The following is a 23933-nucleotide window of genomic DNA, read 5'->3' as shown; positions in this document are numbered from 1 at the left end:
TACCTTCTGTCCCTTCTCTGTGCTGAAACCCCAGCCCTGTCTCTTTTTGCGCACCACTGCAGACCCAGTCCCCAGTCCCGTGCCCGCCCACAGTAATAAATCAGTCACTACGTAGTAAGCTAGTATTTGAGCTTTACACTTATCCTCTCATTAACCCGCACAGCACGTCTGTGAGGTAGGTCCAATTATGATGCCCACCTTACAAGGTGGGGACCCATCCAAGAAGAAGGAGCGAGACTTGAGCTCAGGTACATCTGAGCCCCATGCCTATGGGTCTAAACCAGGGGTCGCAAACTATGGCCTGCTGCCTCTTCTTATAAATACAGTGTTAGAGGATCACAGCCACGCCCGCTCCGTCACTATCATCTATGGCTGCATTTACCACAACCGCTGGGTGAAGTAGTTGCAACAGAGACCCTATGTGGCCAGCAAAGCCAGAAATATTTATTATCTGGCCCTCTGCAGGAAAAGTTTGCTACCCTCAGGTCTAAATCACAATAGCACACTGCCCTCATGCCCATACCTCATATTCTGGACTTTGGAAGTGGTCACAGATCCTCAGTTTTGCAAAGTCCACTATCAAAGCACAGCACCTCCCTCTGCAGGATGGGTGAGTAGTCCTGTATCCCAGAGTAGTTGTGAGGATTCATAAGGAACTTGTGCTTTATTAGTACTTCTTTAACTTGGATTCACATTAAAATTCTCTGGGGAGATTTTAAGGCAATACTGATGCTCCTCTCACCCTAGACTATTAATTCAAAATTAAAGAAGACATACAGATGGCCAAGAGGCACATGAAAAGACGCTCAACATCACTAATTATTAGAGAAATGTAAATCAAAACTACAGTGAGGTATCCCACTGATCAGAATGGCCATCATCAAAAAATCTAGCAACAATAAATGCTGGAGAGGGTGTGGTGAAAAGGGAACCCTCCTGCACTGTTGGTGGAAATGTAAATTGATACAGCCACTATGGAGAACAGTATGGAGGTTCCTTAAAAAGTGAAAAATAGAATTACCATATGACCCAGTAAGTGGTATCCCACTACTGGGCATATACCCTTAGAAAACCATAATTCAAAAAGAGTCATGTACCACAATGTTCATTGCAGCTCTATGTACAATAGCCAGGACATGGAAGCAACCTAAGTGTCCATTGACAGATGAATGGATAAAGAAAATGTGGCACATATATACAAAGGAATATTACTCCGCCATAAAAAGAAACAAAATTGAGTTATTTCTAGTGAGGTGGATGGACCTAGAGTCTGTCTTACAGGGTGAAGTAAGTCAGAAAGAGAAAAACAAATACCGTATGCTAACGCATATGGAATCTAAAAAAAAAAATGGTTCTGGTGAACCTAGGGTCAGGGCAGGAATAAAGACGTAGACATAGAGGATGGACTTAAGGACACGTGGTGGGAGGGGGAAGCTGGGGCAAAGTGAGAGTAGCATCGACATATATACACTACCGAATGTAAAATAGTTAGCTAGTGGGAAGCAGCACATAGCACAGGGAGATCAGCTCCGTGCTTTGCCATGACCTAGAGGGGTGGGATAGGGAGGGTGGGAGGGAGGCGCAAGAGGGAGTGGATATGGGGATGTATGTGTGCATATGGCTGATTCACTTTGTTGTACAACAGAAACTAACTCAGTATTGTGAAGCAATTATACTCTAACAAAGATCTATTAAAAAAAAGTTGCTCAAGGTGGGGTCTAGATATCTGTAGGTTTTAAAAGCTCTCCAGATGATTCTTTTTTTTAACTTTCTATTTGGAAAATTTTGAACATACACAAAAATAGAATGGTATATGGTATAACATACCCCCAAGGTAGCTCATCACTCAACCTCTGTTATTGTCATCACCAATCTTATTTCTTTTATACTCCCATCAACTCCCTGCCCTGGATTATTTTTGAAGCCAGTCCCAGGCATCATATTATTTCATCCATCAATATTTCATTATGAGTCTCTAAAAGATGAAGATTTTATAATAAAACATAACCACAACACCATTATCACACTTAACAAAATTAACTACAATTTCCCATATCATCAAATATCCAGACAGTAAACTCCTCTGATTATTTCATAAGTTTCAGGTTTGTTTAAATCAGAATCCAATTGAGATCCACGTATTGTCATTGATTGTCATGTCTCTTAAGCCTTCCAGGTAACTCTGTCCTGCAGCCTGTAGGCTGAGAACCACATGGTCAGATAAAATCAATACAGAGAGAGTTGAGATAAAGATGAAGTCGGTGGAGAGCCTGGTTTTCTGGAAAGACAAGTGGTGCATATATATGATTCACATCTGCATTTCAGCCAAAGGGCTCACTACTGCTGAGTCCCACGGCCCACCAGGTAACATGACACTCGTTAGCCCTGGGTAAGTCTGGTACAGTGCGATGGCTATTAGATGGAACTTTTGTTTCTAGTATTAATTCACCTTTGTTGACTTGGGAGAAAACGCACAGCATAAGAGCTGTGAGTTGAGCTTATTCAGTATCTTGTTGAGGACTATAGCCTAGGGGGACAGCCTCTCAGATGGCTCTGAGAAACTGCTCAGAAGGTGTAAGGGGGGAGGTCAGTATATATGTAATTTTGGTGAAGGAGTACATGCAATCAAACACACATCTCGGCAAGGAACCAAAGCCCTAGTTATTGGTTTTAGTGCTTTTCTAAGTATGGGAAGATGCAAGAAATTGTGTCCATAAAAATTTCTCCTGAACATATCTAACTATCTGAAGTCCTGTTCTGCCGGTTTTCCCAGACCACAGAGGGCCTCATTCCTCATCTTTGCCCTGAACTCCTTTCAGGGTGCGTTTAAGGTCAGCCGCCGCAGTGACTAATGACGTAATTCTTGTGGAACTGGGTGGCGAGTGCCATTCTCCGGTTGGCACCTGTTTATTTGTTCATTGAATCATTTACTTGCAAAAGAAAGAGTCATCTAAAAGTTCTTTGCCTAGATGGAGGCATCAAAGTACTAGAGAGTTAATTTTATTTTACAGAAAATCACTAGAATAACCACTTCTCAGTTATGTGAACATAAGTTATTTGCCTAGATGGAGACATCAAAGTACTAGAGAGTTAATTTTATTTTACAGAAAATCACTAGAATAACCACTTCTCAGTTATGTAAACGTAAGTTCTTTGCCTAGATGGAGACATCAAAGTACTAGAGAGTTAATTTTATTTTACAGAAAATCACTAGAATAACCACTTCTCAGTTATGTGAACATAAGGCAGTGAGCGCCACCCAGAACCTTCCTGCAACTGACTATCGGCGACCCCTTCCAAACCCCTTGACACACAGAATCTCTTGTTTGGCAGGGGCGGGAGGGATTTGCAAAAGTGCCAATAGGCCTTTCGGAAAGAAACCTCAAGACCTGAGGTTGTTAGACCCTCTCTGAGAGATCTGGATAACACTTGTCAGAGGGACGGGAAGCCTGGGCCTGTGGTCTCATCTCCAACTCGGGAGACCTGTGCTGCCGTGCCCTCCACCCAACCCAGCGGGTGACCCAGCATCTGAGAGCAGCCCAGGCAGTGGAGGCTGCCCTACCACGCTCTCCCCTCACAGGTCTTTGACACAGGATTCCCAGCGACGCCTGTTCAATTCATGGGGAGGGAGAAGTGTGAGACCCCCCGAGAGGGAAGAGCCAGGTTTCCTGCTGGCTGGAAACACTTTCAGAGCCCCAGGTCTCACGGGATGGAGCTCGAGCCCCTTGAGCTGTGCAGAAAGCCCTCCACCATCAGACTATGCCCACTTCAGTCTTCCCAACTCCTGATCATTCATTCATCCACTCAATCACTCATTCGTTCGTTTGTTCATTCATCAAATATTTTTTAAGGTCTCCATGTGTGCTAAGTACCATTATAGGTACAGAAGTGAACAAAATAGACAATAGTTCTTGCATTCACGGAGCTTATATTCTAGAAGAGGAAACAAGTGAATGAGATAGAAAGAATACCGAGTATGTCACATGCTGGTAAGTGCTAAGGAGAAAAAGTAAATCAGAGAAGATTTGAAAGGGATAAGGTGAGGGGGGTATTGACATTTTAAATAGGGTCACGTAGAAAGCTTCACTCAGAAGCTGACATTTTACTGAAGGGAGCAAAGAAGTGAACTATTTGCCTTTCTGGGAGCAGGTTGTAGATGCGGGGTGGCAGGGAGAGTAATCTCTCTGTCTCTGTCTCTGTCTCTGTCTCTCTCTCCCTCTTGCACTCTCTCCTGAAACTGACTGTGGCCACAGCGCCGTCCTACCTCATCACGGGGCTCCCGTCAAACTCTGGACCACATTCTGGCTCAACCCCTGGCACTGTTCCCTCAGCCCCACCTGGGCCCCTCTGTTCTCTGGGCCTGTGGACCTCAGTTCTCCCTGTACCTGCCCTTCTGGCCGGGCATCCCTTGCTGCCCCTCTGTGTCTCCTCAGGCACCGTCTGCCCCAGTCCCCCAGATTCCAGAATCCTCCCCCCACCGCCTACTCCAGGGGAGTGCTGTGATGGGAAACTTTTATTAATAAGACTGAGAATAAGAAGAGCTAACACGGAGGGGCTTCCTACCTGCCAACCAGTACACTGACCACTGAGTGTGTGCTGTCTCCACCAGCATTCCATAGACAGGGCCCCTGTCCCAGCACCGCCGGCCCTCGTCCAGCTGGAGCAGTAGCGTCCTTTCTGATCCCTCTACTTATTCTCTTTGCTTCCCCAATCCAGTCCTCACACAGCAGTTAGCAATTTTCTTTTTAAACATAATGTAGATCACATTGCTGTCTTACTAAAAGGTCCATGGCTTGTCATCTCAGACAACCCAACCCTGTGTGTGTTCTCTCTGGCCAGCTCTGGCCTCCACAGCCCTTTTCCCCTCTGACGCTGGGGCTCCATTCTCTCCCCCCAGTCACAGGGCACCAGGCATGCTGCGTCAGGGCCTTTGCCTCAAGCACATCCTGCCTCAGGGCCTCAAGCACATCCTGCCTCAGGGCCTTTGCCTCTGCCTGGAACCCCTTACCCTTATCTTCATTCAGCCTTTTCTGAAGTGTCCCGGTACAAACACCAGCAACTCAGAGGGGTCTCTCCAGGCCACTCTGTCTCCCCAACCTCAGCTTTGAGCACTGTCAGTCACATTACCCCTGCTTGCTTCAAATTTTGTATTATTATTTCTGAGTGCATCTTGTTTATATCTCTAACTTTTTAATATAAGAGCCTTTGTTCAGGGCTGTTTCCCTTCCTCCTAGAATGGTGCCCGGCCCAGATCTGGAGCTCAATGTATGTCGAATTAATGAATGAACAAATAACCTAATTTAATTGTCACACAAACCCCATGGTCTGTTTCAGTGGTTCTCAATCATGATTGTGCATTTCAATCTCCGAACACATTGGATTCAATTTCATTGATCTAGGGTCTGGTGAGTCTGGGCATCTTTTTCTTTTTTTTTTTTTAAGCCCCCTTGGTGATCCTAATGTGTAGCAATTTATGCTGAAATTCACACTTAAATTTATAACCTTCTTGGCAGAAGGAAGGCTGCCAGGGCAGGGCTCTTCAGTCAGAATTGCCATTTTCACTCAAGCTCATACCTGCAGGAAGCCTGGTTTTTCTCAGGCCCACTGGGGCCAAGCCAGGGCCAGGGCAGCACACTCTGTGGCCCTTGAGGAGGGAAGTTCACGCCTGAAGAGCAGGATTCTGGCTTCCCTTTGCGACCAGAGCAGGACCCGAAGGCAGCTGGGTTTAAATCTAGAGGCAGAAGTGGACTCCCTTCCTGGACACACTGAGGCCAGAACATCCTCAGCAGCAATGTTCTGAGTTCTGGGGTTCTGGCCCTGGAGAAGACTAGGCCATTGTTGAGTAAGAGGGGGCCTTGCCCTGCCCATGCTGAGTGGGGGGAGGAGGGCTGGAGATCACAAGAAGGGCCAGAAACAAAACACACTATGGGGTCCTGGCTGTGGCATCAAAGGTGCCTACAGATTGGAATTCGGATGCCAGCTCTGTTCCTGAGCAGCTGTGTGGTCTCAGGCATGTCACTCATGCTTTCTAAGGCTCAGTTTCCTCCCCAGTAAAACGGCATACAACACCTAGGAGGATTGTTAGACGAGATGATACATGCAAAGTGAGTACCATAGTACCTGTAAGGCAGGAAACCCTGTCCCAGTAATCATTTACACCATGTGCACATGTATCAAACCAGCACAACGTACACCTTAAGTATATACAACTGCATTTGTCAGCCATCACTCAATAAAGCTGGAAAAAATAAAAACATGTTTTAAAATATACTGAGGGCTTCCCTGGTGACACAGTGGTTAAGAATCCACCTGCCAATGCAGGGGACACGGGTTCGAGCCCTGGTCCGGGAAGATCCCACATGCCACAGGGCAACTAAGCCCATGCGCCACAACTACTGAGCCTGTGCTCTAGAGCCCGCGAGCCACAGCTACTGGAGCCCGCATGCCTAGAGCCCGTGCTCCACAACAAGAGAAGCCACCGCAATGAGAAGCCTGCGCACCACAAGGAAGAGTAGCCCCCGCTCGCCACAACTGGAGAAAGCCACGCGAAGACCCGACGCAGCCAAAAATAAATAAATAAGATAAATTTATAAACAGTAAAAGAAAACATACTGACTGTTAGAAAGTGATAAATCCTGGGGAGGAAGGTCAAGCAGAGAATGGCGGGCAGGAAGTGTCAGATGGGAGAGGGTTCCACTTTCGATGAGGCAGCTGGTTGAAGGTCCATGAGCTGAGCCCTGTGGGTGGCAAGGCAGTGAGCCATGTGGATGGAGCGTCCTGGCGGAGGAGCCCGCAAGAAGGCCTGAATCAGGGCTGGCTGGAGCCGGCCTGAAGGGCCACCTGAGAGCCTCTTAATATTCAGAAACTTTGCAGGCCGGTTGTTAAACTTTGATAAGTTGAAACTGGTGGGAATCAAAACTGGCCATGGTGGGAACTTTAAACCGTAGATACTGGCAAACACTACAAGTCACTTGTGCAGTTTTTGTTCTCAGAGAAGCACTTTACCAACAACCCCACCCCAAGCCAGGACTTCAAAGCCGCAGGGAGACCACTGTGGCTGCAGCCCAGCGAGCCAGGTGACAGCTGTTTTCCAGACTTTGCCTTTGAGCGACACAAGGAGCCAGAGACTTTGTTCTTTTTAGTAGCTTTATTTAAGTATAATTTACGTACAAAAAATTCACTCATTTCAAGTGTACAATTATTTGTATCCCTATTAATTTCTTTTAGTAAGTTTACAGAGCTGTGCAGCTCTGACCACACTCCAAATTTAGAACATTTCCAACAAAGAGATCCCTGTGCCCATTTGCTCCAGCCAACTGCCAGTCTACTTCCCGTCTCTAGAGGGTTTTGCGCAGAAAAGGGACGTGATTTGATTTATATTATTGTCACTGTTGTCTCCTTTCTGCTACAATATAATAAAGTTCCTGTTCTCTTTTTGGATTAGATGATGACCTGAATTTTCAGGGAAAATATCCCCTAGGTCCGGACACCCAGCAGGCGCTGGGGCTGGAGTACTATCTCCCAGGTGGCGGGGCCGTGCCCGCTGGCTCAAGTGTGCTGACCAGCTGAAGCCACGTGTCCCCTGCTGGCTTCGGGCTCTGCCTTCTCTTGGCTGCGTTTGGGGCCAAAGTTCCTGAGGGAGACTGAGTCAGCAAATTGCCTTTACCTGCGTTCCCAGGAGCCCGAATGTTTACAGGCATTAAGGCCTGCATTCAGCTGAAGCAAAACCTAGAAGTCTTCTCACTTCCTGGGTTCAAGAACAAGGCACTGTGGAGAGAAATCCTTCAGCAGGGGGTGTCAGCCGCCCCCGAGGCCTTTCCTGATTAAGCCTGAAGAGGACAGGGCCTGAAATGGCGCTGCGCACTTGGGAAGGAGGTCTGGGATTCTAATTATCTGCTGTCAAGGGGCCCCCAGAATCCAGGAGTGAAAGGCAGAGGAAAGGGCTTGGGGCAGAGTTCAGGAGAGGTGAGGGGCTGGGGAGGGAGGTGAGGGGCTGGGGAGGGAGGTGAGGGAAAGGAAGTCCTGCCTCACACGCCGACCCCTGTTGCAGGGCTGGTGGCCACAGCAGGAGCTGGGGTCTAGCTTTCTGGGAGGTGAGACCTGGAAGTCACTTTTCCCCTCCAACCCTCACTTTATGTATAAAATAGAGACTATAACACATCATACAGTTGTTATGAGGATTTAAGGAAATATAAAGCACTTTTCAAATGCTTAACACACAGTAAGCCTTCAGTAGATGACAGTTATTATTGCTTTTCCTGTTACCATGACACATTATTATTGTTGATTATTGTCTTCGTCTGTTTGGGCTGCTAGAACAAAAATACCGTATACTGGGTGGTTTAAACAACATTTGTTTCTCACAGTTCTAGAGGCTGGGAAGTGCAAGATCAAGGCACCGTGGGCAGATTGGTGTCTGGTGAGGGCGTGCTTCCTGGTTCAGAGCTGTATCCTCAGCGAGAAGAAGCAACAGGGAGCTCTCTGGGGTCTCTTTCATAAGGACTCCACCCTCATGACCTAATCACCCACCAGCAGTCCAGCCTCCTCACACTATTGCATTGGGGGTTAGGATTTAACATACAAATTTGGGGGGGACACAGACATTTAGTCCATGGCATTTATTACTCCCATATTCTATTATTATTATTACCAAGAGGAACTTGGCGGAAAGAAACTGGGGAGACAGTCCCGAGGCCACTGCTTCACTTCTCAAACTTGAACGTGCTCGACTCACCTGGAGTTCCTGTTAAAATGCAGATTCTAATTCCACAGGTCGAGGGTGGGGTCTAAAGTTCTGCCTTTGTAACCTGCTCCCAGGTGACGCTGAGATCCTTGGTCCATAGGCCACACTCTGAAGAGCCGGGCACTATAACTTCTCTGTCCAATACAGTAGTCACTAGCCACGTGGAGCTCTTGAGCATTTGAATGGGGCTGGTCTAAACTGAAGTGTGTCTGTAAGTGTAAAACGCACATTGGATTTCAAAGAATTAAGAACAACAACAACAAAAAATGTAAAATAATTTCTCTAATAATTTCTGATATTGATTACATGTTGAAATTATAGGATATAGCTAGTTAAATAAAATGTATTATAGTGAATTTCACCTGTTTCTTTTTACGTTTTTGAATGAAACTAGTAGAGAATTGTGTATTACACGAGTACGTGTGGTTCGCATCACATTTCTTTTGGAGAGTGCTGCCCTGGAGTTCTCTTTCGCATTGTCAGGCCAGTTCAGGATTTGCTAAAGGCTTTTGGAGGGATTCGCTTTGAAGGACGGAGCCTTGGGAAGCAGGCTCTGAGTTCCTGCGCTCAGATCCGCAGAGATCCACGGACAGCAGAGGTGGAAGGGCTAGACCTCATGTCCAGGGAGGAGAAATGATCAAAATCACACCATGCAACTCAGACTAAAGCCCAGGACTCTGCTCTACAAGCCGACATGTGCCGAGCTCACCCTAGGGCTGACCACAAGCTTCTCTCCAACCTCAGAGTCTCCCTGAAGCCCAGAATTCATGACGATGCTCTCTCTCCTCTTTGGTGATAGGCAGGAGGCAACAGGAGGCTATGGCTCAGAGGACTGGTCCTCCAGGCTCTGAGAAATGCCTGGGGTATCTGTGTGTCTCATGGGCAGCTGCCACCTCTACCTGTCCCTCAGAAGATTGTGGCCACCTGGGAAATCATCAGCCTGGGCAGACAGCCAGCGCCTGAGTACTTCAACTTTGCCCATGATGTGCTGGACGTGTGGAGTCAGCTGGAAAGAGTGAAGCTCACTGTGTCCCAGGGTCCACCTTGAGCATCAGATTCCGTCCACGCTTGGGCACCCCAGTGAGACTCAGGGCTACAAGACATGTGGACATTTTGACTTGGGAGTTTCTCAAGTCCTAAAATTTAAACTGTTAGCATTTAACCTTAGAAGAACAATTATGACCAAGTCTTTGAGCCTTAGACACCCTTGCCCAGTCGCTAGTGTGTCTCACATTCCTGAGCCCAGATCACACAGGGAGAGAGTTACGCCCCTTTTGATTCCCTTCCCATCATCCTGAGCAAGTGAAGGAGAAAGTTTTGTATGACTCCTAGTCTGCTTTTAGTATCTTCCTCACGTCACGCACATCCCTTTTAAATAAGGAGAGAGCTTGGCTACGGCTCAAAGCTTTTCACAGGTCACAGCAGATACGCAGAATTGAATTCAGATGATCTCTATTTCTTCGGGTGTCTCTGTGCATTTGCTTCCTTCTTCATTTTCCCTTCCTTATGTGTCTGTTGTGCCTCTCTCCGAATTCTACGTTAAAGGTACTTTTTATTTGTAGTAGGAGAATATAAACTTTACCTCAAAGAAATTTATTTATGTTAATTTTAAGAAGAGCTTGTTTTTAAAAAAAGATGAGACAAGTACTACTGTGAGTAGATGTCATAACAGGCTACTGTTAGTGGATATGGTAAAATTTATGGAGGTGGTGTGAGAATGACTGAGATGTAAAAGCAAGCTTTGCTGGCAAGTAGATGTGGTTCATCCGCTTGAAGTGTGACCTTGAGCAAATCCCTAGGCTCCTTGGATCTCAGTTTTCTAACCTACAAAAAGGGACTCATATGCCACTTGGAGCTGTGTGAATTAAATGAGAAATAAGAGATGGAGTCAGGGTGCTCCTTTCCTGTCTACAGAGTGTAAGCAGAGCGAGCCTACACTAGGCTCATCCTTAGAAGACTTCTTCTAATGAAAAAAATCAAACAGACAGGGTTAAGTCAGAAAAAAGGATGGAATAAGGACTTTCTAAAATTTTTCTTCTCCAAAATAGCAGCAATAAAAACCTTAGAAAAGTGGTCATAATCAACTTTTCAGAACTCTAGAAACTAGCCAAGGGCTAGAGTAATCCAGGAAATAGTTATTAAAGAAAAACTTGTTACGCTTTTGGTGTATCTCAGTGAGCACACCCCTGAGATATTACCTCATTATGTAAAAGTGACATATCCTTCATGACTATTCTGACAGAAGTTTAAAACACATCTGACGTTTAACTTTCAGGAACAAAGAACTGACAGAAAATAATAGCCTCTACATTATGCATGCATTTAAAAGCTTACCTGAAGTCTGCCTTTTATAAAGGAATAGTATGAATAAGTAGAACTGCACTTTTAAACCCTTAATTGCCATTAAGGCAGAAATTATAAAGTTGCAAAAAAGGACAATACATCCCAAAGTGATCTACATACTCAATGTAAGCTTTACAAAAATTCCAGTAGACTTCTTTGCAGAATAGACAGTCTTGTCCATAGAGTCATGTGGAAATGCAAGGGACCCATAATAACCAAAACAATCTTGAAAAAGGAACACAAAACTGGTGTATACACTTCCTCATTTCAAAGCCTACTACGAAGTTACAGTAATCAAGACTGTGTGGGAAAAAGAAAAGAAGGCAATGTGGTACTGGCATAAAGACTGGCATGGATGAATGGGATAGACTTAAGAATCCAGAAATATACCCATAAATCTATGGTCAATCGGTTTTCAACAAAGGTGCCAAGAAAATTCAATGGGGAAAGAATTGTCCTTCCAATTAATGGTGCTGGCACAACTGGATATTCACATGCAAACAATGAATGTGGTCCCTACCTCACACTGCATACAAGAATTAACTCAAAAATGGATCAATGACCTAAATGTAGGAGTAAAAACTATAAAATTCTTAGAAGAAAATATAAGTGCATATCCTGAATTAGGTAATGGTTTCTAAAACATAAGCAATGAAAGACAATAAATAAATCAAACTTCATGAAAATGTCTAGTATTTGTAGATCAAAGTGAAAAGATAGCCCACAGAATGGGAGAAAATACTTGCAAATCACATATCTGATATACATATATAAATCATATATATGTACACACCTATATACATGTTGCACATATCTGCAATATATAAAGAATTCAAACTCAACAATAAAAAGATAAATAACCCAATTAAAATATTGGCTAAGGATTCAAATAGGCACTTCTCTAAAGAATATAAACAAAAGGCCAATATACACAGGGCAAAATGTTCGACATCTTTATTCATTAGGGGAATAAAATCCCAACCACGATGAGACACCACTTCACACAGAGTGACACAGTTAAAAACAGAAACAAAAAAGTGTTAAATAAAAGAAATAAACAAAATAAAACAAACAAACAAAAACAAACAAAAAATGTTTGCTAGGGCTTCCCTGGTGGCACAGTGGTTGAGAGTCTGCCTGCCTATGCAGGGGACATGGGTTTGTGCCCAGGTCTGGGAAGATCCCACGTGCTGCAGAGGGCCATGGCCGCTGAGCCTGCGCGTCCAGAGCCTGTGCTCCACAACGGCAGAGGCCACAACAGTGAGAGGCCCGCATACCGATAAAAAAAAAAAAGTGTTTGCTAAGAAAGGTTAGCAAAGATGTAGAGAAATTAGAACCCTCATACATTGCTGGTGGGAACGTAAAATGGTACAGATGCCGTGGAAAACAGTTTGGCAATTCCTCAAAAAGTTAAACATAGAGTTATCGTATGACCTAGCATTATGCTCCTAGGTGTATATCCAAGAGAACAGAAAACATGTGCACACAAACACTTATACACAAATGTTTATAGCAACATTATGGAAGTGGAAGCAACCCTAATGTCCATCAGCTGATGAATGGACAAACAAAATGTGGTCTACCCATACAGTGGAATATTACTCAGCCATTAAAAAGAATGTAACACTGACACATGCTGCAACATGGATAAACCTGAAAACATTATGCTAAGTGAAAGAAACCAGACACGGAAGGCTACATATTGTATAATTCTATTCATGTCAAATATCCAGAAGAGGCAAACCCATACAGAAAGCAGATTAGTGGTCGCCAGGGCCTTGGTAAGGAGAGAACAGGGTGTGACTACTGATCTGTGAGATAGTTCCTTTTAGGATAATGAAAATGTTCTGGAGTTAGACGATAGTGATGGTTACATAACTCTGTGAATATACCAGAAACCCTTGAACTATGTGCTTTAAGATGGTGAATTTTATGGTAGGAGAATCATATCTCCATTTTAAAAAAGGGAGGACACAACAGTATACATTTTAGTCTATCTTTTGCATTAAAAAGATGGTATGGAGAAAAGAATATACTTGACATTTGCCTAAAGAAACACTGGAAGGATTTGCAAGAAACTAATAATATTGGTTACTCATGGAGACAGGTGAAGTGGGGAGCAGGTGGATAGGCACAACGGCGGAAGAAGACTTCTCAAAGCATATCTTTTCATATTTTGATTTTTGAACCCTGTGTATTTAATAACTGTTGTAAAAATAAAATTAAATTTGAAAAACAACAGCAAGCAAACAAAATTCCTCACCAATGGTTTCTACTTTTTTGCCAATACCGCTGCCTAGGCTGGGCACCGGCCCCCAATCCCTGCCTTCTGATGGGTCAGTGGCATGGGAGCAGAGGTCAAGGGGAGCTTTGGGGAGTTGGGGGAGCAGTCCAGGAAGGCAGCTAACGTTCTGGGGGGCACGTGTGGCCTGCAGCCTGGAGACAGAATGATGCTGCTGCTTCCTCAGCTCCCAGAGTGGTGGCTGGTCAGTGTGGCTTGTATGCGGACAGGTCAGTGAGCAGGGCTGAGACTCCCAGTTGGGGCTGACACAACCTGCCCGAGCTTTGGCAGCACCCACAAGGTTTGGGAGATGGAGGAAATTGAACCCCATGTGGCGTTTTGTTTACTTCCCCTTTGCCCAACCATCACAAACTTGATTGTGTACAGGGGCCAGAGAGCACTATAATTGATTAAAACAGGCTGGTGTGAGGCAGCAGGGAGTGCTGAGGACTGCGCTGAACTGGAGCTCACATGCCTCACCCAGCAGGGACCACCACTCCTCCAAACTCCAAACGCACGTTTCCATGTGTGAATGAGGGCCAGTGTTTCCAGAACTTCTGATTTTTGTAATTAAAAAAACTTGGATTTTTATGGAAAGAAACCTTCCGGTCTTTTAATCTTGACAAATAAATAGACTTTTTAGGGCTTCCCTGGTGGCGCAGTGGTGGAGCGTCCGCCTGCCGATGCAGGGGACACGGGTTCGTGCCCTGGTCCGGGAAGATCCCACATGCCGCGGAGCGGGTGGGCCCGTGAGCCATGGTCGCTGAGCCTGCGTGTCCGGAGCCTGTGCTCTGCAACGGGAGAGGCCACAACAGTGAGAGGCCCGCGTACCACAAAAAAAAACCAACAAAACAAAACAAACTCTGCTGACATGGTTCTCGGTCCTGGATGCTCATTAGTAGCACCTTGGAAGCTTCAACCATTCCTGGTCCTCAAGCTCCACATCAGTGAGAGCCAACTTCCTGAGAATGTGCGTCAGCTCCCGGGTGATCGAAACGTGCAGCCGAGCTTTACAGAAACTCCATCTGCTGCATATACTGAGCCATCGATCAGCAACAATACTGGAAGGAGCAGATAAAAGTCAGTCCATTTGTTTTTGAAATGCTGTATATGTATTTTGTGGCTTTTCTGTGATTACAACAGAAATACTCTTTCATGGTATTTTATTGAAAGTCATAGAAATCTACCTACAAAACAATGACAATAACAACATCGTAATTCCATCAAGCAGAGATAATGTGAAAATTCAAATGTATTTTCTTCTAATCACTTTTGTAGGTGAAAGTAAATCCTTGACTTCCCTGAAGAATTTATTCCTTATTCACTGAGTGCCTACTTCATGCCACTAAGTATACAGCACTGGACAGGAAAGCAAAGACCCTTGTCCTCATAGAGCTTAAATACAGGACCTCTCTGGTCTGTGATCATTACATTGAGAGAGTCAAGTTGTAAAGTTAGTTGCTAAAAAGAACGTTTGTTTTCTTCAACTTTTTCTTTTCATCACTAGCACCAGCTGTTAGTTTTCTTTCTGGGTCATTTTTAACTAAGAAAAAAATATTAAATCTCTTCATGAGAATCATGGAACATTGAAAATTAATAGAGATTGTCAGGCCACAGTTGCTCTGTGAATGCTGAGTGGTCAGTAGGTCTGACCAGGTAAGTTCATTCCCCCCTCATTAGCATACACATTCCATATAGCTGAGATTGCACACGTCAATTAATGTACCTATTTCAACTTTATACCCAGTATAAGGAATCTACTTATTTTCCTATGGAAACAAACTGTCAAATGCACAGATGTTCAATACAGTGTTGTTTATAACAGATGAAAAAGGTGGAGGTACTCTCTGAATTTCTAACAGTGGGAAATTACTTATATAAATGATATTATAGCATTGTATATTAAAAAAAAAAGAAGAGAGAGAAAGAGAGAAAAAGAAGAAAAAGAAAAGGAAAGGGAAAAGACGAAAAAGAATCCAAATTTCTAATAACATGAAAGTGTTTAAATAAATAATATTATAGCCACACAGGGTAATATTATGCAAATATTTTATATTTCATTACACTTTTTTGTTCTTGTGAGGAGATGTTCATGATTGTTTATGATTGTTAACTGAGGTAAAATTGGATTGTAGAAATACATGTATAGCATATTTTGTATTCACACAAATGTGTATATGCATAAAATCACAGATAAGCCATGAAAAGGTCCCATACACAGATCAAATTTTTAGCCTTGATTATCTGAGTAGTGAGGCTGACCTTTTGTCATCCTTCATCTTTATTTTCTATTTATTCTATAAGAGATATATAATTGTATAATACAGAAATAATACATTTTTTAAATGAAATCTATGCAAGCAAAGGGTCCTCAGGTACTGTTTCATACATAATTGGCACCATACCACAACTTTGTACTACGCACTTTTTAACATTAAGTTATGTCACGCGTCTTTTTTGTGGCACTAAGTATTTTGGGAAAAATTCATCTTCTACGGCTGCTTAGAGCTCCCCCAATTTGGGGGTGAATATGGTTATTAAGCTTTGTGTAGCACGTTCCCTTCTGAGGGCCTTGGCTCTGCTGGGGGCACTTTGAATACATCTCCCTGACAACAAGCGTCATCACCCTGAGAAAGTTAGAGCCTTATCCACAAAAACATGATCATAAGTCTCAATATCTAGTAGAGCAAGTCTCTCCTTCTTACTCAACTTCTTTAGAAACGTTTTACCTATTCTTGGTCCTCTGTTCTTTTATACACACTTTAGAATCAATTTGTCAAGTTCTGCGGATCTGTTAGCATTTTAGTTGGAGATGAATTGTTTATAGATCAATTTGGGGAGAATTAACATCTTTATGACATTAAGTGTATCTTTTCACTTATGTATATCTTCTTTAATGTTCTGTAGAGTTTTACATTTTCTACGTATGCTTCTTACAGATTTTGTGCTAGATTTATTTTTAGGTATTGACAGCATAGCTTTTTTCTTTATTTTTCAGAATGCGTTTTTAAAATTAAAGTATAATTTACATGCAATGAAATGCCCTTATGTTAAACATACGGGTCAATGACTTTTGACAAATGTATATATACCTATGTAACCATCACCACATCAAGTTATAGAACATCTTTTATCACCCTAAAAAGTTCCCTTGTGCCCCTTTGCAACCAATCCCTAGGGCTCAGGCAATTGCTAAATTGTTTGTTGTCACTGAAGATTAATTTTGCCTTTTGTTAAAAAAAGAACTTCATGTAAATGGAATCAAAGTATTCATTGGTTTGTGTCTGCTTTCCTTTACTCAGTGTAACATTCTTGAGATTCATGTGTGTTGCCGCCTGTTCCAGTAATTTGCTTCTTTTTCTTACTGAGCAGTAGCTTTACTCAAAGCTTTGAGAATCAGAGTTTGGTGTCGTACCTCTTTCCCCTACCCTTGCTCTTGGCCAGCCACTCCCTTTCTATCTTCAGTGATTGTTGCGCACAAAGAGCATCAGTGTGCTCTTTTATCCTAAGAAACAGAGCCAATAGCCATGTGCCCACCCACCTGCATGCAAGTATGCTGCCTAGACCCTTCTACGGCTGGCAGTGGGCGGCTATCCTTAATCATTTCCTGGCAGCTTCCTTCCAGTTAAAAGAGGGAAAACCCATAGATACACTACCAAACATAAAATAGGTAGCTAGTGGGAAGCAGCCGCATAGCACAGGGAGATCAGCTCGGTGCTTTGTGACCACCTAGAGGGGCGGGATAGGGAGGGTGGGAGGGAGGGAGATGCAAGAGGGAAGAGATATGGGAACATATGTATATGTATAACTGATTCACTTTGTTATAAAGCAGAAACTAACAACAACAAAAAAAAACTATATCTGTGATGTGAACCTGAAAAAAAAAAAAAGAGGGAAAACCCACAGATTCATGGCTGCCTGTCCAGTGGGGACTTCTAGCCACTGGACTTCCTGTTGAAGGGTCCCCAGCCTTCTGCATGGGGCTGCTCAGGCCATGTGTCCTGAGCGACTGTGCCCAGATGACCCTTCATGGGCTCACTGTGAATTTCAGGACAATTCTGAGAAGACAGCAGCATCAGAGCGAGGGGACTTCTACATGACAGGGGACTGAGCCCACGTGGACAAGGATGGCTACTTTTGGTTCATGGGAAGAAATAATGATGTGATCAGTTCCTCAAGGTCAAGTTGTCTGCTCTTTCCTTCTCCCTTTGAAGCTTCATGGGAGAGGAGAGGACACTTGGAAGAGTTTGTTTTTCTCTTGCAGCTACCGGCTTGGGCCCGTTGAAGTGGAGAGGGCACTTGCTGAGCACCCAGCCGTCCTGCAGTCTGCTGTGGTCAGCAAGCAGCCTGGACCCCCTCAGAGGGGAGGTAACTAGTGCAATCAAGAGCATTACTTCCTGGTTCTTTGCCTATTAGCACCCAGCAGAGTAAGCTGGAAGGCCCAGGTTCCCCCATATCTCACCCCATCCAGGTACCACTAAGTCTGAAATGCCACCATCAGACAGACACACATTCCTTTTGGTTAAGCATTGCCCTCACATCTTTAGAGATACAAATATGCTCTAGAGGGACACCATGGGAAGATATCAACACTTTGGTGTCAAGTGGACACGGTACTGTGTCCAAAAGGGGCTATTAGGTGGGAGATGTTAGTGGCAGGTGCTGGCTTTGTCATCCACCCTGTCCAATAAAATGTCCTTTTCCATTTGCAGATAAAGATGTAGTGAGCACACCAAACATGGTTGCTGATGGCTCTAACCTGGGAGGGATAACTAACTTGAGGGATGACAAAATAAGTATCTAAAGTGACCTTGATATGTCAGAAACAAGGACCACATTTAATAAGATGGCCTTTCTCAGGAGAAATGGAAATTCCTTCCCGTGGGTCCCAGAAGAACAGACAGTATGAGAGAAATAAGCTCATAGGCAGACCTACGAACTTTTCACTGGCTGTAAATCCAACATAACCCTAAAGTATAACATAGTTACCCTATGAAAGTTAGTGCAAGATCGAGCTGCATTTTCAGAAGCCTCAGGGCAGGGAGTGATTTGCAAAGTCTGGGCCCTGGACTGCTCACAGCTACGTCTTCTGGGATTTTTGTTTAAGATGTAGATTTCTAGACCTAAAGTGAGACTTGCTGAATCAAAGGGACTGGGAATGCAGCCTTAAGGAATCTTCATTTTGACCAGAAGCCCCTAGCCAAGTGATTCCGACGCCCACTAAATTTGAGGCCACTAATATAGAGTGAGCGGGGTGAGAATCCCATCTATGGGGGAGAGAAATTGTGCCTGGAAAAGTATGCCTAGTCCCGCATGGCTCACATTAACTGGGGCCATGACAAATGGCTTGTGCTGAAAGTTAGCCAAGTCTAATGCTCAGAACAGAGACTGGCACGTAGAAAGTGTTCGATAAATGCTTGGTAGTTTTAGCAGTAAGAGAAAGCCCTTCCTAAAAACCAGATCTATCTGCACATGAAATGGTAGTGAGATGCCCACCACTGGGAAGTATGCAAAGACAATGAACCACCATTTAGGTGTTGTTGACAGAGTTGTATGCTGGCCTTTGAACTCTTCCATTCCTGTCAGAAACCATGTTCTGGTGTACCTGAGGTTGGGACTATTTCTCTTCCTTGGCAGGAGGCAACCTGCAAGACAGATGTGGGCAGAGAGAGCCAAGGTGCGGAACATCCCTCAGGATGCCTGAAACAGCTGTGCAGCAAAATGCTTGCTGATTGCAAACACTCATACCTGCAGTCTCAGAAAGACCCACCTCCCCTTGCAAGTGGTACACATTTTCCCCCAATCCTGCCTGTCCAAACCTGTACCTAGCTGCCTTCCTAGTCAGGAAAACCTATACGTAATGAACCCTAAGGAGTTTGTGAATCTCCTCTCTCCAAAGTATTGGCATCTTAAGGGAAGCATGTTGGCTTCTAACTGTGCCATTTCAGGTATGGGGAAGAGTTTGGAAAATAGGATTCTAAAATCACTCCATAAAAGCCATAACTCCCAATAGTTGATCCTGGAAAGGCAGGCAACAGAAAAAAACTGGTATCCAACTGGCTGAGTCCAAGTCACTGGTAGAACTTCCATGTTGGGCTGGTAAGCGTGAGCACTTATTCACAAGGCTAGGCTAAGGAGAAAAGAGCTGTTACATGAGGCCTGATTCTTTGTTTTTTGTTTTTTGTTTTTTCCAACAGGTGGTAAAGGCATTTATAGTCCTTTCTCCAGCCTATTCCTCACATGATCCAGAGAAACTAACCCAGGAACTCCAGGAGGACGTGAAAAGGGTGACTGCTCCATACAGGTACCCCAGGAAAGGTACACATCTGCGGGTTCTAGGACTGAATAAGCTGGGAAATCAAAGGGTCACACGCTCCCTGGGCTCCCACTCAGGATCAGACACTGGGAGGATGAAGACACGAATAACCCTGGCTGCCGCCTCAGCCCTGTCTCCCTGTTTCTTCACTGGGCCTTCCCCATAGCACATTGTGTTCCCACTCTAAGAACTGACATAAAGGAGATTCAGTTGGTGGTATTGAAACACTGCTGGAAAGAGCATGTGCTGCAGGCTAGCTGTTTTCATTGTTGCCGTTTGGGGAAAACCATGAATCATGGAGGCTTTCCAGTAATGTCGAAAGGCTTTCTGTAGAATGATAACTTCAAAGTGTTTTTGTTTTATGGTCACTAGATGGGCTTTGTTTCAGAACTGCCGAAGACGGTTTCTGGCAAGATCCAAAGGAGTAAATTGAGAAGACAAGAGTGGGGAGATAAGAGGCAGCCCCCAAAAGGCCCCATAGACCTCTGAAGCTTCTAAAAGGAACTGGTGGGATCACTGGTTAGTCCCCAGTTGGAGCATCATCCCTTCAACCCTGTAGACATCAAAGGCTTTCAGTTTCCAAATGAGCTTCTCCAGAATCATTGGATGACCCTGGAAGAGAGCAGAGAACAGCTGCTCTCTTCTGAGATGCTGCTTTTGTTTTGTTTTGTTTTGTTTTTTGCGGTACGCGGGCCTCTCACTGTTGTGGCCTCTCCCGTTGCGGAGCACAGGCTCCAGACGCGCAGGCTCAGCGGCCATGGCTCACGGGCCCAGCCGCCCCGCGGCATGTGGGATCTTCCCGCTGGACCGGGGCACGAACCCGTGTCCCCTGCATCGGCAGGCGGACTCTCAACCACTGTGCCACCAGGGAAGCCCCTGCTCTCTTCTGAACCCAGAGTTCAGGGCCACTGCCTGGTCTAGCAAGTGTTTGGTGGCTTGACTTCCCTGGATATTTGGAGACATCCTCTGCAGCTGCCCCCTGGTCTTACTTCCTAAGAGCGTTCAGCTGGCCCTCCAGAGGAGAGGGTACCAGAGTGTCGGGGCACTTGTGATCTCACTCGCTGCCAGGGGGAGTGTAACCACTTGGCCCTTTTGATGAAGCTATTTGGTAATCATATCCAGTGCCATAAAAACTGGTCATACCTTTTAATTCAGAAACTCCATCTTTGGGAACCACTACAAAAGAAAGTATTCAAGAGATGTTTCCTGTAGCATTATTTAAAACAGTGGGGAAAAAAAATTAATGCCTAACTTAATAGGGCAATGATTAACTAAATTGTGGTAGGTTAACTCAATAACATATTATGTGGTCATTAAAAATACGTGTTGGGGAAAACTTGAGCTAAATTAATTTTAAGTCAGTATAAAAATAATATGTGTATAGTGGAGAACCACACTTGGAAATGTAAAGGAAAATCTACAGATGGAAAAAAGACTGGAGGGAGATACACTAAAATGTTAATAGTAATTTTCCTGGGTATTGAAAATAACGGATGATAGATTTTTCCTTTCCTCTACATTTCTCTATTTTCCAAATTTTCTCAGTAAGTATATTTAACTCTTTTAATGAAAAAATTATTTTAAAGAAATAATCACCCAATACCATACTCTGACTCATGTCTTGTCCTTCCTCCACACACCAACACATCAACTCCAAATACTAGTGTGTTATGTCTCACCCAGGAAAGATACAGGGACCTGAAGCCGTGTCTCAGGAGCCCAGAAACAGAGAGGGGTGACTCTGGGCCGCTGAGACCAGCCACGCAGAAAAGAACAGATGGAAACTGACCCTACTGCTGCTTAACCAACTCTTAGCACTTCCATTCACTCATTGACCAATATTTATTGAGTGCCTACTCTGTCCCAGGCTCAGAGAACACAGTGATAAGCAAAGCCAACCAGTCCTTTCCTGTATTAGTCTGCTCAGGCTGCCATAACAAAGTACCACAGACTGGGCAGCTTTAATAAAAGAGACTTATTCCCTCAGTTCTTGAGACTGCAAATCCCAGGTCAGGGGCGTTGGCAGTGTCGGTTTCATTCTGAGGCCACTCTCTTTGGTTTGTAGATGGCTATCTTCTCCTGGGTCTTCACATAGCCCCTTCTCTGTGCATGTCTGTGTCCTGATCTCCTCTTTTTATAAGAACACCAGTCGTACTAAATTAGGGGCCACCCTTATGACCTCATTTTAACTTAATCATCTCTCTAGGCCCTGTCTGTGAATGTAGCTACATTCAGAGGTACTGGGGGTTAGGACTTCAACATATAAATTTTGACGGGACATAATTTGGCCCATGACACTACCCTTGTGGAGTTTACAGTCTAACGGGGAGGTTGATATTATTCATCAAAGAATAAGGCAAGTAAGGCACAACTGTGATAAATGTCATGAAGAAAAGAGTACAGTTAAAACACAGATGAGGGGACTGACTGAGACTGAGGGGGACTCAGGGTATCAGAGGAGACTTCCATAAGGAAGCCCCCAGTAAGCTGGCATCAAAGGAAAAGTGGAAGTAAACTAAGTAAGGAAATTGGGGATCCTGAGCAAAGGACACAGCATGTGCAAAGGCCTTGGGGTGGGAAAGACAGGTTTTGTGTTTCTAAAAACAGCTCACAGCACAATTGTAAATTTTTTAACTCTCAACCGTCCTGTTGGACAGGTACCGATAACATCCTCGTTTTATAGGTATGTTGACTGAAATAAAAATACACATGAAAGCTGTGAGTTCCAGTTTTTCCTTGATTTTTGTTTTATGAAATTAATTAATTAATTTACTTATTTTTGGCTGCATTGGGTCTTCCGTTGCTGCGTGCAGGCTTTCTCTAGTTGTGGCGAGCGGGGGTTACTCTTTGTTGCGGTGCACAAGCTTCTCACTGTGGTGGCTTCTCTTGTTGCGGAGCACCGGCTCTAAGCGCATGGGCTTCAGTAGTTGTGGCACATGGGCTCAGTAGTTGTGGCTCGCGGGCTTAGTTGCTCCACGGCATGTGGGATCTTCCCAGACCAGGGCTCGAACCCGTGTCCCTTGCATTGGCAGGCGGATTCTTAACCAGTGTGCCACGAGGGAAGGCCCTGAGTTCCAGTTTTATTTGGGAACTTACTGAGGCTATAGCCGAGGGGACAGTCTCTCAGGCTGCTCAGAGGAACTGCTCAGAAGAGGTTGGGGAGGCCAGTATGTGTGTGATTTTGGCGAAGGGGTGTGTGCACGCAAGCGCATATCTCGGCAGAAGATTGCTGCTAGTCACGAGGAACAGATATCCCAGTTAATGATTTCAGTGTTTTTCTAAGTATGGGAAGATGCAAGGATCTGGGTTCATAAAAATTTCTCCCGAAATATATCTAACTATCTAAGGGCCTGTTGGCTGTTAATGTTTCATCCTGACCTTCGCTCTGAATTCCTTTCAGTGTGTACTACAGGTCAGCAACTGCAGTGGCTAATGACTTGATTCTTGAAGAACTGGATGGTGGGCAACATGCTTTATTTTACAGATAGAACAGAGAGGTTTAGCAATTTGCTGAAGTTCACACAGCCAGTATCTCACGGAGACAGAATTAAAAGCCAGGTGGTCCAGCTCCACCATCCACATGTGCGTAACTTTTCAAGACTGATTCAGGATGGTGCGGTTTAGGAATTTTGTTTTTCTCCTGTGAGTGCAAGGGAGCCACTGAAGGTTTATGGCAGAGAAACGTACCTCCTAAAATTTCACTAGTCCTTAAAAAGAAAAACAAAAACTTGTCCAAGTGATTTACTTGTTCTTTATGTCTTTTGTCTTTATGGCATTCCTAGACTGGGCAAATTCGATTTATTACAAAGGTGGAAATTCAGAGGACTTTGGTGATTTGCCCAATACCTACCAGGAGGGGGCACCAGAGGCAAGGAAAACACGCAGGTGTTCACCAGTGTTCTTGAGCTGAGGCTGTCTTACATTGGGTGCCGCTGGAATTCCTAGTGAGTCTCCAAAATGTCAGTTCCCCAAAGCCAGGGGCTTGGATGGAAATGACACCCGGGGAAGTGGCACCTACCATCTCTGTCATTGTGGTTACACTGCTTTCTTCTCTAAGCCTCAGCTTCCTTGCCTGCGGGGCTGATGTTCTCTGGACTCCCTGCCCTGGGCTGAACCATCCTGTTTTCCAGCTATAATCAGAGCTCTCCACCTAGGGGCCTTTTTTCAGACTTCAGTCAGAACAAGGCAAAGATAACAAGGATGGGGGGTGGGGGAGTGGGGGTGGGGGGAGGCCCAGTTTCCCTCCCCTT

At 44.6% G+C, this 23933-nt stretch overlaps 1 pseudogene across 1 annotated transcript; it reads left to right on the top strand.

The window, feature by feature from the left end:
• Positions 1 to 190: 190 nt before the first annotated feature.
• Positions 191 to 20172, top strand: LOC309973473 (acyl-coenzyme A synthetase ACSM5, mitochondrial-like; annotated as a pseudogene). Its single transcript has 7 exons — positions 191 to 394; positions 9543 to 9758; positions 13387 to 13597; positions 17387 to 17546; positions 17632 to 17735; positions 19565 to 19685; positions 20056 to 20172. The product of its transcript is annotated as an acyl-coenzyme A synthetase ACSM5, mitochondrial-like (transcript).
• The last annotated feature ends 3761 nt before the right edge of the window (positions 20173 to 23933 follow it).

This window comes from Leucopleurus acutus (genome assembly GCF_964270905.1).
Source record: "Leucopleurus acutus genome assembly, chromosome: 16".
In the NCBI taxonomy this organism is placed as follows: domain Eukaryota; kingdom Metazoa; phylum Chordata; class Mammalia; order Artiodactyla; family Delphinidae; genus Leucopleurus; species Leucopleurus acutus.
The sequence above is the reverse complement of the archived record's forward strand: the minus strand, read 5'-3'. Positions and strand labels throughout refer to the sequence as shown.